Raw genomic sequence first — 6793 nt, 5'->3', positions numbered from 1 at the left:
ACATCTACACACCTTCGACGCCACTGTACGCCCGTGTGTAGCAACCATACCGGGTGTAAGGCCATTTGTCTTGTTCCGCCTAACCTTCTCCGGGCCGCGGACGTTTATATAATATATTGTTATTATTGTCTGGCGAATTACCACGTGAGTTACTGCTCTCGAAACTACCGTACTTACCGGACTCGAGTTATGATTTTCTTTCACTGTAGAACTACTCACTACAACGCGTCTATACGCGGCCGTTCTCGCGACGTATAATATAATATTGCCTAGTACCTATCGACTATATATATATGTAGTTTCAAACAATTTATGTGGTTCAATTTTGTTTTTTTTTTTTTTTTTTACCAAAGCAAAAGCAATAAAAAAATAAGCCACCACAATAGGAACGACGAGGCACAGTGAGGTCGGGAAGGTCGCGGGTCTTCTAAGGAATTATTGTTACAACTGAAAATGATAGGAATCGAAACGAAAATGTCTTACCGCTGAAATTACGGATGTTATTATCGAAATATGGTATGTGCACCGCTGTAAAGACCCAAAAGAGTCAAGTAATATGATCCTTTTTTTAAACGTTTTAGTCCAAATTGTTATATTTTGAAGGAAAAAAAATAATTTGTGCGACATTCTTTAATAAAGGGGGAGGGATGAAACCTTTTCAATCATTGGTCTTAGAATATGAACATTTCAGGCACGATTTCTGATCGGTCAAATCTGATCATCTGATGGTCAAGACGTGGAAAAAGCTAGCCGGTGGTTAAAAAGTTATCGCGGGGGTAGCCTTAAAAAAAATTGCAAAATGTATTTTATTGAAGCTAAGCTATTGGTTTCACTTTCTCTTATTTTCACACCATCAAATGATTTGAGTGGATCATCAGTAACATTATTAGGAAATGAGTAGAAGATAATTCTTCAGTAACTATTGGCCCAGCTCATCTTAATCAATTATAGCTGGTTAAGATAATTTGGTTGACTTGAACTAAGGCCATCAGCGAGGAGAATGACATGACTTTCGAACCGTATCACTTCATTTGTCATGACTAGCTTTTATCATTATTATGACCATCATCACTAAAAAAATTTAATCAAACTTTCTCTTGAACAAAAGACATTAGATCATGAATATGCCCTCTGATCAGCTGATTCTCCTTGCTTTTAGATTTGGTTAAATTTTTTTTTTTTTTAATCGTACCGCCACTTTAATTTAATTCAAGCCACTCGTATAAAAAAATTAAAAATTCTAATCATATCCCAACGGACACCTATTATTGGTTGACCCCAAAGAGTAATGCGTAGAATTTATTTTTGCGATCCGAACAGACGAATTATTTATATTCATCTCGTGTGTTCTAGACAAAGGATTACAATTCTAAAACAATTACTGAACAAACAATATAATCTCACAGTCCTGCCCACATTCGTAGACGTTCAGTCTTACTGCGAGGTCCGGTAAATCTTCAGGGCCGTGTGATTAACCCGCAGTGTACGAAAACCCTGTCACGAAAAGTTGCGAATGGATCGACGGCAGGGTGTTTATAAAGTTTTAACCAACAACCGCGAGTGTGTTCGGCAAAAAGTTGTATGCTGGTTTGCTCAAAGTCATCTCCTCCGGCATGGCCATAGCCGGAAGAAATTTTTATCTCAAAAACGTTCTTATAATACGCTTTTTTTTGGCCCCAACATAGGCTGTACCCTTGTATAGAAAAATTACACGCCAGTGATGTCACGTGCTAATATTACAATTATGAGTCCACACTAAGCGACGTTGTCAAACTGACTGTCATGATTTCTATAGGTGTCAATTAATGGTATTTATAATTAGGTAATTGAAAATACTGAAACGTCGGACAATTTTCTTCTTATGTAATATTTCTTCTTATTATAATATTATACATCTGCAAACAAACACATTAATGGCATATGGAAAACATAATATACCGTTTGGTGAAATATTGTTACATATATTGTAAAAAAATAACTACTATATCATTGTATCAATATTATTAGTTCTTATAAATTGTAATTTTATTAATCGATACGCTGTAATATATATATATATTATTGACTTTTATTGAAAAACATACAATCTGTAAATTGTATTTTACAATGAGAATTTTTATAAACTATTTACAATAAACTATACACATGATTAACATGAGGAGGATACCCCACATTAGGGGCACCTCAAAATATATTTTATTATAATATTTTATGTTTGATAATGCTACACTTGGTAACTCGTTTGAAAGTTTCAGTATGGTATATTATAGTTTTTATCATTATTGTTAAAATCGTCAAAAAATATTGATGAAAGTCAAATGAATAAAAAATTCTATACCAAATGTTGTGCAATAACAACAAGTGCATTTATTGATTACAATACAATGCAATAACATTCTCTATAAATATACTTCATCAAGTTTTATTGAAAACACGTTTGATGGTACAAAATATTGTTTTTATAAACCACCATTAGTCATGAAAACATACAGAGATTTATTTTAACACTAATGAAACATGTCGATAAAATGACATAGAAATAAAATTTTAAAAATATTGTTTTTTTCAGTTGTATTTTTTGATATTTGTATTTTTTAAATAAAATCATAACATAAGTCGATCATTAAATGTATTTAGGTTATTTATTATTTATTTCGGGTTATCAAAATATTGGACTCTATTTTATAGCACGTATAAAAAAAATTATTGACGGCGCATAAGTTATGCAATTTTAGTGCATATGAGTGCGTCGAAAAAATATTAAATTATTTCTCTCAGGTATAATTTATAGGCAACATTGCGGGCGTGTAAAAATAGGCTTTAAACACCAAATTAGTCGCTTTACAAAAAGGATTCAATAACAAAGAATAATATGTTTATTTACACAATTCAAATACAACCCATTTGATAACCTTAAAACATATGAACTAAAGTATTTTATGAAGAAATATTTTATCTATTCTATTAAATTTCTGAATTCAAAATTCATCGAAAAAAACTTACTTGTTAAACCATATTATAATCTTGGCTTTGTTCGCAAAGCCGTTGTAACAAGAAGCACACGAATGAAGCTTTATACTTGAACCTATATCCTGTAGAACTGCATTGTCTACTGCATTCCGACCAGCGAAGGTGATGACGCGACGTGCGCGACATTGATTTGACAAGGAATCGTTAGCGGTAATTTAGTTTGGCAATGGGACACGCATACCCATAATTTAAAGGGGAAAAAAGTAAATAAACGGGAAGAGGAAAGAGAAAATCTCGAGCGTGACGCAGGAGACACTTTTTCGACGTGACAGGCCCGTTAAATTAACGTCTTTCCCTACTAGAGAGAACTGCACTGCTCTCAGGAAGTGAGAGAATTCGGTAATAGGACATGACAAGGCGTTCAGATGCGCTAACGAGATACACTGTATAAGAGTGTACACCGTGAGCATTACAAAACAGTTTCGGTATTAAATAAAATCTCTATGTGATATGTGTACTGAACGACGGGAAAACCACTAGACAAAAAATAATAATAACATGAAATAACATTATCGGAAAGAATTAGAGGGTATGTTTCATTCGTTATCAACGTCACTGTACACTATACATAACCAGGGTGATTGGCTAACTATGACCCAGAAAATTAATCTTAGTGTTATAATTGTTTTCGCAGAGTTCTCACAAAAAATCGTTTGACAATTTTGTGTTATAAAGCTTACATTAAAAAAAACAAATTATTTAATTGTCTGTTAGCATTCGTTTGACTACTATCCACTTTGAGTTAACATTTATACATAAAAAATATCGATCTGCCCGATTGTTTATTTGCTTATTATGTTTTTTTCTTTTGCTATTTATACAGAAATGTCAAATAAAACTACCGAGCATTGTACTTTGGCTTATGTACGACGTAATATAAATTGATAAATACAAAATAAATAAATAAATTTACCATGTTTAGTGTAATAAAAAAACTACCAAGCTCGATAAATAATGACTACGGAAGGAAGCTAATTTATATTAATTGCTAATTTATTCATAATTATTATTTGTGCATTGCATTACGATAATATACCTAAGTAGTTTATCAATATTCATAAATGAAATGTAAATGTTACAGCCATCCGAAATGGAAAATAGGTACTTACTATAAAAATATGTATAGCAATTTTTCAAAGTATTGCTACTAAATCAATTATACTCGAGAAAAAAACTACTTCATCAAAATAGAACGGACTCTGTCAATCATAATATGCAATTGTTTTACCCTTTTGAGTTGGGTGTGTTTACACTGTTAATTCAACGTCACTGTACCGACTGGAATGGAAGTAATGTGTATATCCTTGAGACTAGTAAATTTTCCAAAACAACTTTAAGGGACCATCTTTATGTGGTATTTTGTAATATTACATAAGTACATTAAATAGGCTTCTAGGTATATAAATGACAGGTATGGCAAATAATAGTAACCATACTCGTATCAGGTACAAATAGATGGTATATCGATAAACAATAATGAATAAAATGTTGAAAAATTAACATAATTTTGTACCGTAGATAGTTTAGCAAATTGTATTTATTGTCCTTATAAGTCTGACTAAATAAATAATAATAATATAAGATTATCATAATAAATATTGTTTACAGAAATAAATAACAAGCACTAACAGTGACTATTACTAATCCTACATTAAGCTATTACGTATACATTGTGTACCAGTATATATTGTACAGAATTACGTTTGGAGCCTATTTTGCTGATTGTAATATTTCCATATTAGAATTTAGCTTCTGAATAATATTATAGTATATTTATTATATCAACAACAATAAACAAACAATACAGACAAATATAACATCAGTTTAATATTTAGTGCTGACTGTATTTTAAATATTTTATAAGTTGAAATTTTTATTTTTTTTTAATGACATCTTTTATAAAGTTATATTTGTAAATAATAAAACATTCTCACAATATGTTGTTTTGTTAATTAAATACCGGATGCCAAAGAAAACAATTTCATAATACAATACAAAAAATAAAAATGCACTTCTTGGTACTAGTAGCAGGACATTGAATATACGTCTGTCTTCGAGTGTTCTAAAAGTTTTATTTATGTACATCTGAAAACCACTTCCCGGAAAGAAATAAAAGAAAATAAATGTATAATAAAACAACAAAAATTACAACTAAAAAAAAATATTTGTATAGTTTCAAATGTTTGCACTATAATTATACTTGATTCAACTATTTAACATTAACCGTGCAGCGTGTGTGTGTTTTAGTTGACACAGTTAGACACCTTCACTATCTAAATCATTTAATTATAAAATTTGCATGGCTACTTAAAGGTATCATTTCGATACATATCGATTTGCACAATAAATAAACAACACTTTAAGGTTAGCATACTATACTCACTGAGAATAAACACTGACTCACATGTGGGATAAAGTTTTTTACTAACAAGTAAATTATAGCGTGCGAGGCGAGGTCAGGAATGTTAAGTATCCTTTTATGCGTTATTTTTATATTTTCCCTAGAGAATATCAAGTTCATTTACACCATAGGGGTTAGATTTGTCGAGTGTTTGTCAACCCTTCAGACACAGCTTCATTAAAAAGAAATACCATCATTGTCTGGAACAAACGCCATAGGGGATTTTTCACAGCCCAACCGTCGCTTCGTTCGCTGAATACCAAAATCTAAAACTTAGCGAATTGTACAGTTCGAAAAAAAAACGCCTGCCATCTATCCCGGAATTACTATACCTATATGATGAAATGTTGAATTCCTTACCGCATAACTATATATATATACCTACCATTTCCAATTAACAAATTGTCTCACGAGGCACGTAGATAGGTACATTTAAGAATGTGATTGAATGTAAAACCGTTATTTACAACAGAAGGCATTTAAGTATTTTTTAACTTATGGTCTTCTTTATTCTGAAATATTAAAAATAGGAATATAAATTTACGAAAATAAGTTCGTTCTACATCTCAATATACTTACAAACTTGAACAATGAGCTTAGATAATATGTTATGTATTAAGTTTAATGACTATATTATAAATCCAACGAAAATAAATTCAACAATAAAGAAATGCATTGATACATAAACTACTAAATAAACTAACATATTATCTAATATTAAATTACTCAAAGTAGATTATAATAATATGGAACACACAAAACCTATGCATTTTATATGAATACTTGTTTCAAATTTCAAATGAACATACAATTTTACCATAACCGTAATATTTATACAAGTCGTTTTATACGATAATTGTTTAGTGTAAAAATAAATACTCGTATTTAATTGCCAAACCAATGAAATTCATCAATCATTGCGATGGTTAATTTTTCATCGAGGATTATTTTAAAATTTTAGGTTAATGACACTGACATATTATGAGTATTATAGTGAATTGTCAATAATCCTCTTTCAAATGTACAAACCACTAAATCTGTCAATCAATATATATATATATATATATATATATATATATATATATATGTGTGTTAGGGCTTAACGATCGATATTGTTGACTGAAGCAATTTCGTTCTGTCCCCAGTGGCAGATGGTTTCTAGTTGGATTAGCATGAATGGGACTAAAGGTGTTGACCATTAATTATATCGGGCAATAGCAATCAGTCGACTGGCCCGTGGTTATAATAACTATAGTCCATAACGCAAAAGAGATGCACAGACGTACAGAGAGGTAGACGGGGCATAAGTTAATGACGATAAAACACAAGAGGTTTTCCCACGGGATATTTGCACGAACTGAT

The sequence above is a fragment of the Adelges cooleyi genome, unplaced genomic scaffold (assembly GCF_023614345.1).
Source record: "Adelges cooleyi isolate 19-005CV unplaced genomic scaffold, UGA_ACOO_1.1 ACOO_flye_CR_arks_rails_tigmint_CR_PRNA_9, whole genome shotgun sequence".
Lineage (NCBI taxonomy): Eukaryota > Metazoa > Arthropoda > Insecta > Hemiptera > Adelgidae > Adelges > Adelges cooleyi.
Note: the sequence above shows the minus strand (reverse complement) of the source record.